Source organism: Theropithecus gelada, chromosome 9, assembly GCF_003255815.1.
Source record: "Theropithecus gelada isolate Dixy chromosome 9, Tgel_1.0, whole genome shotgun sequence".
Taxonomy (NCBI): domain Eukaryota; kingdom Metazoa; phylum Chordata; class Mammalia; order Primates; family Cercopithecidae; genus Theropithecus; species Theropithecus gelada.
Genome location: NC_037677.1, coordinates 11834046 through 11846151, shown reverse-complemented (window position 1 = coordinate 11846151; position 12106 = coordinate 11834046). Strand labels below are relative to the sequence as shown.

The window sequence follows — 12106 nt, the reverse complement described above, 5'->3', positions numbered from 1 at the left end:
GGGAGGGAGTGAAGATACTGGATATAGATAAGTCTTGAGGAGTTTTGCCAGAAAGGGAAGAGAAACGGGGAGGTAGCTAGAGAAGGTCATAGAGTTAAAAGACAGGGTTTTTTTTTTTAAAGGTAGAAGATATTATGGAATCTTTATATGCTCATGGAGCAGTCCTTTAGAGTTGAAATATTGGATTTTACTTTCCTTGATGCTGCTACAGCCAAAGGTATGATCAAGTACAAATTAGTGTTATAGGTGTCTTAGGTGATCTTCTTTCTTTAAATATTAAAATAACATGTGTTCATATATCCAGAAAGCTCCTAATTTATGAAATAAATCTTACATTTATTTTATTTAGGAGCCCAAGCAATCCAACAAAACATAATCATTATAATCCCTTGGAGGAGAGAATGGTTTACTTCTCTGAGAAACTTCCCATCTTATATTAATCAGTAGCCATTTACTCAGCCACTCATTTCTTTAGCAGATATGTTTATTGGGTACCTACTGTGTGCCTAACAGTGTGCATCAGGCTAAGTATAAAGTGGTAAATGCAACTGACGTGGTTCCTGTTCTAACAGAAGGTAGATATTTAACAACTAAACAAATACATCATTTCAAATTGTGATGAATGCTAAGAGCAGAATGCTTTGGTAGAGATTGAGGGAAGGGCATTCCTAGATAGGATAATGGAGAAGACGTCTCTGAGGTCATGAATTTCAAACAGGGCAAGTAAAGTGGAGCCATCCATCCAGGTGAAAATTTAAGGGAAGATGGGAACAATGTGTCAAAAGTCTTGAGGGAGAAAAGAACCTGTGTTTAAAAAACTAAAAGAAGGCCAACACTAATAGAGGGTGGGGCACAATCCTATGTGGGAGGGTAGAGGTACCCAACAGGGCAAGACTAAATTCAGGGAGCCTGGACAGAAGGCTGTTGTAGTGAGTCAGGTGAGAGATGATGGTCAGCTGTCTAGCATATGGCAAGACACACGGAGAGAAGTCTGGATTTCAGCTATTCAGGGGTGGAGTGACCTGGCTTATTTGTTGCTGGATTGGATATGGGTGTGTAGGGGGCGAGGCATCATAGATGATAGCTGGTTTTCCAGATTGGGCCACTGGCTAATCTCTGGGACAGGAAACAAGGGACCAATGAGCAGAAGTTTCCCTTTGCCCATGTTACACTTGAGAAGCCTTAAGGTGTCAAAATGGAAATGTATGGAGATCAGAGGGATATGTGGAGTGAAAACAGAAATGTGATTAGTAGAGTATATTTAAAGCATTGGAACAAATGATTCATCCCCGGTGTAAAGTGTGGAGATAGAAGAGAAGCAGGGTCAGAATTGAGCCCTGAAGAACCCTAACATTTAGAAATAAGGTAGAAAAGCTGATGAAGTCAAAGGAATAGAAGTTTTTGATATGGTCCAATAATTTTTGCTTATTGACAGTTCTTGAAGAAGCAAGCTGGAAGGATGGGAAGATATAATCAAGGAGGGAAGTTTGGATTCACATTTTTGCAGGAGATGTGCTTTTTGTGCTGGAGAAAAACTTAATCCTATACTAGGCCCTAGTTTTTAAGCAATATCAAAATACTGAACAACTGTACAGTATCTCTTTGTTTTGATAAAATTGTCACAGGAAGATGCAGTATCCTAGAGATACTAGTTTTCCATAAATCAAGCCCTTAAACTTAGTGTAATCCTAATTATATCACACCAGGAAGATGTTTTGGTTTTGCAGGGGAAAGAGAAGAGCAGGGAGATCAATGCAGAATAAATTTAAAATTATTTCTTAAAACATCTGTAAGAATAAGCAAAATAGAGAATGCTAACAGATTTTTGGGAAATGAGTGAAATGCTCTACAAGATATGAAAATATGGCCGGGTGCGGTGGCTCACACCTGTAATCCCAGCACTTTGAGAGGCCGAGGCGGGCGGATCAGATGAGGTCAGGAGTTCAAGACCAGCCTGACCAACATGGTAAAACCCTGTCTCTACTAAAAATACAAAAAAAAATTAGCTGGGCTCGGTGGTGGGCACCTGTAATCCCAGCTGCTCGGGAGGCTGAGGAGGAGAATCACTTGAACCTGGGAGGCAGAGGTTGCAGTGAGCCGGGATCGCACCATTGGGGACAAGAGTGAGACTTCATCTCAAAAAAAAAAAAAAAAAAAGATAAAACGTTTTAAACTGACAATAATAGTTTGATACAGGAACAGATTAATGAAACGGAGGAGAATACAAAATCGACCCAAAACATGACCGTTTAATAATATGATGAAGATAACATTGCAAATCAGTTAAGGGAAAACAGACAATAAACAGAAATAAAGTTGACTTTCCGTTTTATTTCCACACCAGAATTAATTGCAAATCTATCAAACACTCCCATAATTTTGAAGACTGTTGGGCCCTGCATCAAGTGCTTTACATCTATTCTTTGCACAGTGCTGTCAGATACTGTTAGTATTCCTTTGCTTTAGCTAAAGAAACAGAGGCTTGGAAAGACAAGAAGCTTGCTGGCCAGGCACGGTGGCTCACGCCTGTAATCCCAGCACTTTGGGAGGCTAAGATGGGTGGATCACGCGGTCAGGAGATCGAGACCATCATGACTAACACGATGAAACCCTGTCTCCACTAAAAGTACAAAAAATTAGCTGGGCGTGGTGGCGGATGCCTGTAGTCACAGCTGCTTGGGAGGCTGAGGCAGGAGAATCACTTGAACCCGGGAGGTGGAGGTTGCAGTAAGCCAAGATTGTTCCACTGCGTAATCTCTCTGCCTGGGGGACAGAGTGAGACTCCGTCTCCAAAAAAAAAAAGAAAAGAAACTTGCTTATGGCCACATGGCTAAGAGGTGTGAGAGTCTGTTCTCAACTATTTTACTGTGTTGCCTTCTAGCACAGGATGCTATGAGAAACTTGAAGAAATGACAGGAAGAAAACGTTTATAGTCTACACAAAGGCCTAATACTTCTATAGCAAACCAATGAGAAATGATAAATGATCTAGTTTTTTTTTTTTTTAATTGTATGAAAGGTAATGGCAAAATCATGCCAAAGCTCATGAGTAATAAAATAGTGTGCAAATTCAGATGAGCCTTTTCACTTATCAGACCATCAGATACTGAGATTTACTAAGTGATAATACCCAGTGTGGTTTTGTTTGAGTAAACGTATTTGTAAATGTCTGTCAGTCCAGCTTTTTTAGAGGGAAATTCAGTAAACCTGTCGAATGGGCTTGCCAGTTGATCTAAAAATTTACCCCTACTTGTTCTCTTTATAAAGCTAAATATACAAAGATATCACATTGTGATAGGAAAGAAAGTCCTTCCATGTGTGGGAAGGAGCATTAAAAAAAAAAAGTCTTGGTTGTCTGTCAATAATCAATTAAATAATAAGGGCATATCGACGTAATTCGCTCTGTATATACTCAAAGAAAAAGATAACCAAGATACAGGATTAAACAGAAGAAAAAATATGTATGTTGAGTATACAACAGTATGCATAGTGGTTGCTTGTGTTTATATGTATATATTCGTATATGCAAGAAAAAATCTGAGAGAACATACTCCATTGTTAATAGTTGTTGCATCTTGGGGTTGGGGCAGAGGGAAGTAGCTGGAGGAGTTAGTATGGACATACTTACCAATACATTTTTGTATTTAAATATTTTATGAAGAGAATATGTTAATGTTATAATCAGGGAGAAAAATCAAGATTTGTCTATTGTGATCCTTTTGAATTTTAAGAAAAAAGTCTTTATAAATCTTATAAACCTGGGAAGACTTCAAGTAGATTATAATAAGCTGGAGCTTAAAAAACAGTAAAACAGGATTTTACTTGATTTGCAAGTCTCTTGAATATATGGGGCCTGTATCAGAAGACTGTTTAAATGGTGGTAGAGCAGTTTCCAAGACATTGAGGGCCTTTCAGCATGACCTGCCTAGCTTCATGGAATATTCAGCTCTTCCCTCTTTGCTGCTCATTCATCAGTCCTGTGTTTGCAGTTCCCTAAGTGCACCATGCTGGTTCATGTCCTTGCTTTGCACCTGTTCTTCCCCTGCCTGGATTCCCTCCACATCCCCCAAACTGCTCTTTTACCATTTGCTTGGAAGAAGTCGATGAAGTCTTTAACATTCTCAAATGTGCCATTTCTATTCAGCCTTTCGTGAAAGGCACACAACCACTGCCAGCCAGGTACAGGTAGTCACTTAATCTCCTCCACAGGTGTTATACACCTATGATGTATCATCATAATTGTTTCTGCATCTGTCTTAACAAGCTTATTGAGCTCTTGGAGGGTAGTGGCTAAGTATTTTTAACATTACTATCTCCAAGCCTGTAACATATGGCAAGTCTTCAGTGAAGGTTCATTTAATTAATTGGTTGGAAAGTTCATTGTAAATGTTAAAAATAATTGATATTGCCAACCAAGGAATTAATCCGAATGGTCATAGATTCCATTCATTCTTCAGTACTCCCTGAGTGCCTGCTGTGGGTAACGCCCTGCTGGGGAGCCCTGGAGAAAGGGATGCAGTGATGAGCCCATGCTGCCTGAGATTATGGTCTAGGAGGATGAATAGAAGGGTGTGGTGTATTTAAGGAGGGGTGGGGGGGGGGGATTTGGTAGAACCTGCAGCACTGCATGCTTGGGAGAGGCTGGAGCAGTCAACAGCAGCCAAGTCCCATAGTTCCTTCCATGTCCTAGGCAGAGGTGTTAGGTGGAGGGAGAAATACTCCCTAGATTTATCCACGGTTCAGAAAGAGTATTATGGTGGTTGTGATTGTTGACTGTTACAGTTCTTATGATTGTTGTGTTTTAAGAAATACAGCATTGAGGCCGGGCGCGGTGGCTCAAGCCTGTAATCCCAGCACTTTGGGAGGCCGAGACGGGCGGATCACGAGGTCAGGAGATCGAGACCATCCTGGCTAACACGGTGAAACCCCGTCTCTACTAAAAAATACAAAAAACTAGCCGGGCGAGGTGGCGGGTGCCTGTAGTCCCAGCTACTCGGGAGGCTGAGGCAGGAGAATGGCGTGAACCCGGGAGGCGGAGCTTGCAGTGAGCTGAGATCAGCCACAGCACTCCAGCCTGGGTGACAGACCCAGACTCCGTCTCCAAAAAAAAAAAAAAGAAAATCACACCAACCCTTCTCTATATCCCTCTCCATTTTTGTTGTTTGCTCTTTCCCCCTTCATACAAGATTGTCCCTCAAAACCTTTTCCCCCTCTACCAAGCTGTTACTCTAGGGACTCATTGTTGATTTGTCGTATACTTATTGAGCATCTACTATGTGCCAGGTACTATTCTATTCAGGTCCTGAGGCTACAGTGATACACAGACCAATGTGCCTGCCCTCGTGGAACTTACCTCCTACTGAGAGAGTGAGAGAGACAAATGCACCTATTTGTAGATAGTGAAACATGGTATGAAGAGAATATAGGCCAGCTCTCAGATATACCTTTAGGTGTATATAGATCAATTCTGTGAACTTTTTTTACATTTTAACATTTCTGAGATCAAGTTGCTTCTTAGAGTTCATGGAATCCTGTGATAATTGACAGCATTTATTTCTGCTTTAGGGATAAATAAAATAATGGTGCCTCTTAGAATTAATAGAATGTTACATTTTGTTGTATATGGTAGCTGCCACAGTTATCTTAGACAAGTCCAATACCTGACTCCCACATTCATCTACACAGTCGTTTAACAAATATTTATTATTTACCTGCTACACACCAGGCACTTCTGTGTGCAGAACATAGCAGCAGTTAGCCAGAGTCCCTCCTCTCGTGCAAGCTTTCATTCTGGTGTTGGGAGGCATATGAGAAATACACCAAGTCACGTTGGGGGAATGGCTACTGAAGGGGTGGCCTGCCCCTCCACACCTGTGGGCGTTTCTCGTTAGGTGGAACGAGAGACTTGAGAAAAGAAATGAGACACAGAGACAAAGTATAGAGAAAGAAAAGTGGGCCCAGGGGACCAGCGCTCAGCATGCAGAGGATCCACGCTGGCACTGGTCTCAGTTCCCTTAGTATTTATTGATAATTATCTTTACCATCTTAGAAAAAGGGACGTAGCAGGATAAGAGGATCATCGTAGGGAGAAGGTCAGCAGTAAGACATATGAATAAAGATCTCTGTGACATGAATAAGTTTAAGGAAAAGTGCTGTGCCTTGATATGCATATGTAAACATCTCCATAAACCTTTTTAGTGCATAAAGAGCAGCATTGCACTAGCAAGTCCCACCTTTCGCCCTGAGGTGGTTTTCTCCTCTCTCAGTAAACAGAACATGCAATCGGGTTTTACACCCGAGATGTTCCATTGCCCAGGGACGAGCAGGAGACAGATGCTTTTCTCTATCTGAACTGCCAAGAGGCCTTCTTTCCTCTTGTGCTAGTCCTCCTCAGCACAGACCCTTCACGGGTGTCAGGCTGGGGGACGATCAGGTCTTTCTCTTCCCACAAGGCCATATTTCAGACTATCACACAGGGAGAAACCTTGGACAATACCTAGCTTTCCTAGGCAGAGGTCCCTGCAACCTTTGGCAGTGTCCCTGGGTACTTGAGATTAAGAGAATGGTGATGACTTTTAACCAGTAAACTGCCTTCAGGCACTTCTTGAACAAAGCACACCCTGCACAGCCCAAAATCCTTTAAACCTTGAGTCACCACAGCTCATGTCTCTTGCAAGAACAAGGTTGGGAGTGGGGTCACAGATTAACAGCATCTCAAATACAGAACAAGATGGAGTCTCTTATGTCTACTTCTTTCTATATAGACACAGTAACAGTCTGATCTTTCTTTTCCCCACAGCTACCAAGGAGGATAAAGCAGGGTAAGAGGATAGAAAGAGACAGGGGTGATGAGGTGCCAGGAGAGGGAGGCTGCCTCTTAGGTAGGATGATCAGGGAAGACTCTGCAATAAGTTGCATCTGAGATGTCCTCCCCACTAGCACAACCTCAAATATAGGATGCCTAAATATCCCTGCATTTGTTGGGCAACTTCTCATGTACACCGAGATCAAAATTGTGCAGTATACTTGTGCAGCATACAAGTGATATACTTGAGCAGTATACTACTTTTTGCTGCAGCGATACCACCTATATACCAATTAGAATTGTGGAGTGTGGCCGGGTGCGGTGGCTCACACTTGTAATCCCAGCACTTTGGGATGCCAAGGTGGGCGAATCACAAGGTCAGGAGTTCAAGACCAGCATAGTGAAACCCTGTCTCTACTAAAAATACAAAAATTAGCCAGACGTGGTTGTGGGCACCTGTAATCCCAGCTGCTCAGGAGGCTGAGGCAGGAGAATCACTTGAATCCAGGAGGTGGAAGTTGTAGTGAGCCAAGATCGCACCATTGCACTCCAGCCTGGGCGACAGAACGAGACTCCGTCTCAAAGAAAAAAATAAGAAGAAGAATCGTGGAGTGTGGGGCTGGCAAAGACTTCACGGCATGACTCATGTATTGAGAGTTAACTTTGACAGGATCACAGCATTGCTGAATCTTCCTCAGACACTGCCATCATCAGGCCTTGCCTCCAGTCCAGGCTCCAGCCAGGCCTCCTGGTGCTTTCAGGAGAGCCACACCCCTCCCCTCCTTTGACCAGGGTTGGACTCTGGCACATCCCCATTCCTTTACTCTCCATTCTCTATCTGTGGGGAAAATGAGAGCTTTTTCAAAAATCAGGCCCTAAATGTGGTGTTGCCCTGAGATCTTTGCTAAGACTGCTGTCCTCAGAGCACCGGGAAATGCTAATTCACCACTGTTAAACCAGGATTCACAAATCCCAGCATTTTTGCTTTTCTAGGGACTATTTAGTTCTCTGAACTAGACTTTTCTATTTCAGTTACCATGTTTTAGATCTCCTTCATTCTCTTTCTCTTTAAAAACTCTTAGCTTCCTCCTCCATTCCCCCATCACCAGCTTTTCTTGGCATATAGTTTCTAAAGGTAATTAGGCTGTAAAGTTGGAAGGCATGCACACATGCACATATCTTGTCTGTTGAATTGTGGAGGGGAGTACATGGCAGCTTCAGCTAGATATACCTTGGTCTCTATTCCTGCACAGCTGCTAGATAATGCTATTCCATTGGCACACTAAGGCCATGATTTTTGTTAACTAAAAGAGAGTTTAGGAATATCTCTTTTTGAAGGTCAGATTGCACAACAGTAAATAATCAGTTTTTTTCTTCCTCCCTTTCATGAAGTACATGAATATTCATTATCACCTTTGTCAACTCTACACCCCATCTGGCCCTTATAGAACATGTAGGCATTGAAAATAATCAAAGCCTACTTAAAAAAAGCTTGTGGGCTTTGGAAAATAAGTATACCCCAGCAGTCTGAAATTCTAAATTGTATAAATCAAAATAAGATTATGTATTTTTTAGAAGGAATATTTTTGGTTGAAAGTAGGTAGATTATAAACCGGGTGGCTTATGTAATTTTATGTAAATGAATTTGAAGTTCTTGTTTCTTAAAATGTAACATTTAATTTTTAATTTTTAAGGATATATTGTTATTAAATTTTAAAAATATTAGCAGACATGAAATGAGAACTCAGAGTACCTGGTTATTAAGTAAATTTTCAATGCTTCTAAACTTTATTTGGAATTTTGGAAAATGTTCAGTTTTTGGAACATTATTTGAAGAAACATCGTTGGTATGTTGTGGTCTGAAAAAGAAAGTATATTTTGTTCTGATTTTTATTCCTTTATTTGGCTTTTGGGTGTTGGCCCTTCTGGTGCAACGGTTTTTCTACAAATGTGAAATGTGTTGCCTTATAGGAATCTTTGGTTTTAAAGTGAAAGACCTCTTTGTGCATCAAATTTGTACTCAGAAATAACTTTCTGTTGTGGTCATTGGGGGAAAAAAAATTGCACCAATGAAGTGAGTAGTTGCAGAGAAGAAAAAGATAATGCTTTTAGCCATTTCTTTCTTTCTAGATTTAAATATTTATGAATTAGAATAATGAATTTAAATTAAAACAAGTTTTAATGTAATATAAATGTTATAAAATGCTTTAAAAAGCTTTTTTGACCAGGCGCGGTGGCTCAAGCCTGTAATCCCAGCACTTCAGGAGGCCAAGGCAGGTGGATCACGAGGTCAGGAGATTGAGACCATCCTGGCTAACACAGGGAAACCCCGTCTCTACTAAAAACACACAAAAAAAAACTAGCCAGGCGAGGTGGCGGGCGCCTATAGTCCTAGCTACTTGGGAGGCTGAGGCAGGAGAATGGCGTGAACCCAGGAGGCAGAGGTTGCAGTGAGCTGAGATCGCGCCACTGCACTCCAGCCTGGGCGACAGAGCAAGACTCCGTCTCAAAAAAAAAAAAAAAAAAAAAACAACTTTTTTATTATTTCAAACAAATGTGTAACATAGTATAGTTTAATACTGGCAGACAAGCCTTTTTTGCAATTAATGTTTACATAAGGAGTTATGATTTGTCATTATATTTTTACTAGAATAATGGATAGTTATATGTAATAGTAACTTGGGATTATGTTTTTTAATTTTAGCTACAGTCATGGAGTAGCAGCAAAATATAAGCTAAATCACCTTCATTGCTATTATGTTCAGGAAATTTAGTTTGAGTGACTTCAATATTTTTATCATCTAACTTGCTATAAAGTAGTGTGTCTCTGTTAACAGTATCTTAGCAGCTCTGCAGTAAAGGCAGTAGGCAAAGGTGGCCATCAGTAAATTTGTCTCTTTGTTTCCCTGTATTTATTACTGTCTCTTTTATGTTCTTTTTAAGTACATAATACTTGAGAACTTTGCCTTTTGTAAAATTTGTCTGAGTTCATAAAATGTGTTTTTGTTCATCTTTTATTTATAATTGTTTCCCGTTAGAAGATCTTTTAACCTTCTTTGATCACATTATGAACTTTTCTTTACAATGTTTTGTACTATTTTATTATTGTGATTAGTGCCATCATCATTAGGCTTATTATTAGTGGATTATGAAGGAAATTTCAAATTTTATCGTCAGGAACCTAAAAGGGGGAGAAGTGGCCAACTGTTTTATTTCTGAGTGTTTAGATAAAAATATCTTAGAGTTGCAACGTCCAGTTTCATGATGATTAAGAAATTATCTGTCTACTTTTTTTTTAATTGAGTCGGAGTCTTGCTCTTTTGCCCGGGCTGGAGTGCGGTGGCACAACCTTGGCTCACTGCAACCTCCGCCTCCCGGGTTCAAGCAATTCTCCTGCCTCAACCTCCCGGGTGGCTGGGACTATAGTTTTAGTAGAGATGGAGTTTCACCATGTTGGCCAGGCTGGTCTCGAACTCCTGACCTCAGGTCATCCACCCACCTCGGCCTCCCAAAGTGTCAGGATTATAGGCATGAGCCACTGTGCCCCACCTATCTACATTTTTTACTGGGCTGCCTTGCTTGACTATTTTGTAAAACAGTAATATACCAATCCCTCTATTTGCATAATTCATAACTGTTTAGGACCAGTTAGTATAGCCACTGAAAGGAAAGCCAGCCAACTGATTAAGAGGATTGTAATGCCAGAGTCTATAATTTACATTAAGAAATTCAGTCTGCCATGTCTCTTCATCCAAGGCATCTTATTTTGTACTTGGAACAGAAAATGATTTAAAATTTAGCTGTCACTCTCAAAGCCTAATTGATGTTTTTATATAAATATATATATATTTTTTTTTTTTTTTTTTTTTTTTTTTTTTTTGAGACAAGAGTATCACTCAGTTGCCCAGGCTGGAGTGCAGTGGTGCAATCTGGGCTCACTGCAATCTCCGCCTCCCAGGCTCAAGTGATTCTCCTGCTTTAGCCTCCCAAGTAGCTGGGATTACAGGCATGCACCACCACACCTGGCTAATTTTTGTATTTTTAGTAGAGGCGGGGGTTTCACCATGTTGGCCAGGCTGGTCTCGAACTCCTGACCTCAGGTCATCCACCCACCTCGGCCTCCCAAAGTGCTGGGCCCCAGGAGGTACTTTTTTAAAAGGCTGTCTTTAGAGCATAAGAACAAAGAAGGGTAGTCCCAGTGCTTGCAAAGAGATATGGGAAACAGACAAAACAAACCTGTTCTCAGTCCCTTTTATAATATCAAAAGGAAAGATTATTATCCAAAAGGATAAAATTAAATAATATCAAAAGGGATTATCTTATTACACATTGTCTGTCTGTATCAGAATATCTCATGTACCCCATAAATATGTACACCCCACAAACCCACAAAAAAAAAAAAAAAAGATTATCTGACCAGGCACAGTTGACTTGTGCCTGTAAAACACTTTGGGAAGCCAAGGCAGCTGGATCATTTGAGCTCAGGAGTTTGAGATCAGCCTGGGCAACATGGGGAAACCCAGTCTCTACTAAAAATACAAAAATTAGTTGGGTGTGGTGGCGTGCACCTGTAATCCCAACTATTCAGGAGGATTGCTTGAACCCAGGAGGTCGAGGCTGCAGTGAGCCCAGATGGCACCACTGCACTCCAGCCTGGGTAACACAGCGAGACTCTGCCCCTCCCCCTCCCCCCAAAAAAGAAAAAAGTTGTAATAAATAAAAGAGAGAGATTATCTACTTTAAGTGAGTCCCAGTTAGGCATAAACAAATTGTATCCTTTAGGACTGAAATCACACATAATTATAAAGCAGTTGTCATTAACTTAGAAAAATCTTACCGAATGGAATGAAAGATTCACAGTGGGCCAATATTTCCTTTTTCAAAAGCAAGCAAAATATACATGCGGAAAACTAGATAGTCCGATAAGCTTGATGTCAACTTTTAGCATAATTCTAGATTGAGTTTTAAAACAGATGGTTTTAGGCCGGGCGCGGTGGCTCAAGCCTGTAATCCCAGCACTTTGGGAGGCCGAGGCGGGTGGATCACGAGGTCAGGAGATCGAGACCATCCTGGCTAACACCGTGAAACCCCGTCTCTACTAAAAATACAAAAAAAAAACTAGCCGGGCGCGGTGGCGGGCGCCTGTAGTCCCAGCTACTCGGAGGCTGAGGCAGGAGAATGGCGTAAACCCGGGAGGCGGAGCTTGCAGTGAGCCGAGATCGCGCCACTGCACTGCAGCCTGGGTGACACAGCGAGACTCTGTCTCAAAAAAAAAAAAAAAGAAAAAAAAAAAAAAAAAAAA

The 12106-nt window shown here is 41.1% G+C and overlaps 1 protein-coding gene across 1 annotated transcript in view; it reads left to right on the top strand.

Moving 5' to 3' along the window:
* UPF2 (UPF2, regulator of nonsense mediated mRNA decay) overlaps positions 1-12106 on the top strand; it is a 120501-nt gene that overhangs the window by 102019 nt on the left and 6376 nt on the right. The window lies entirely within an intron of this gene.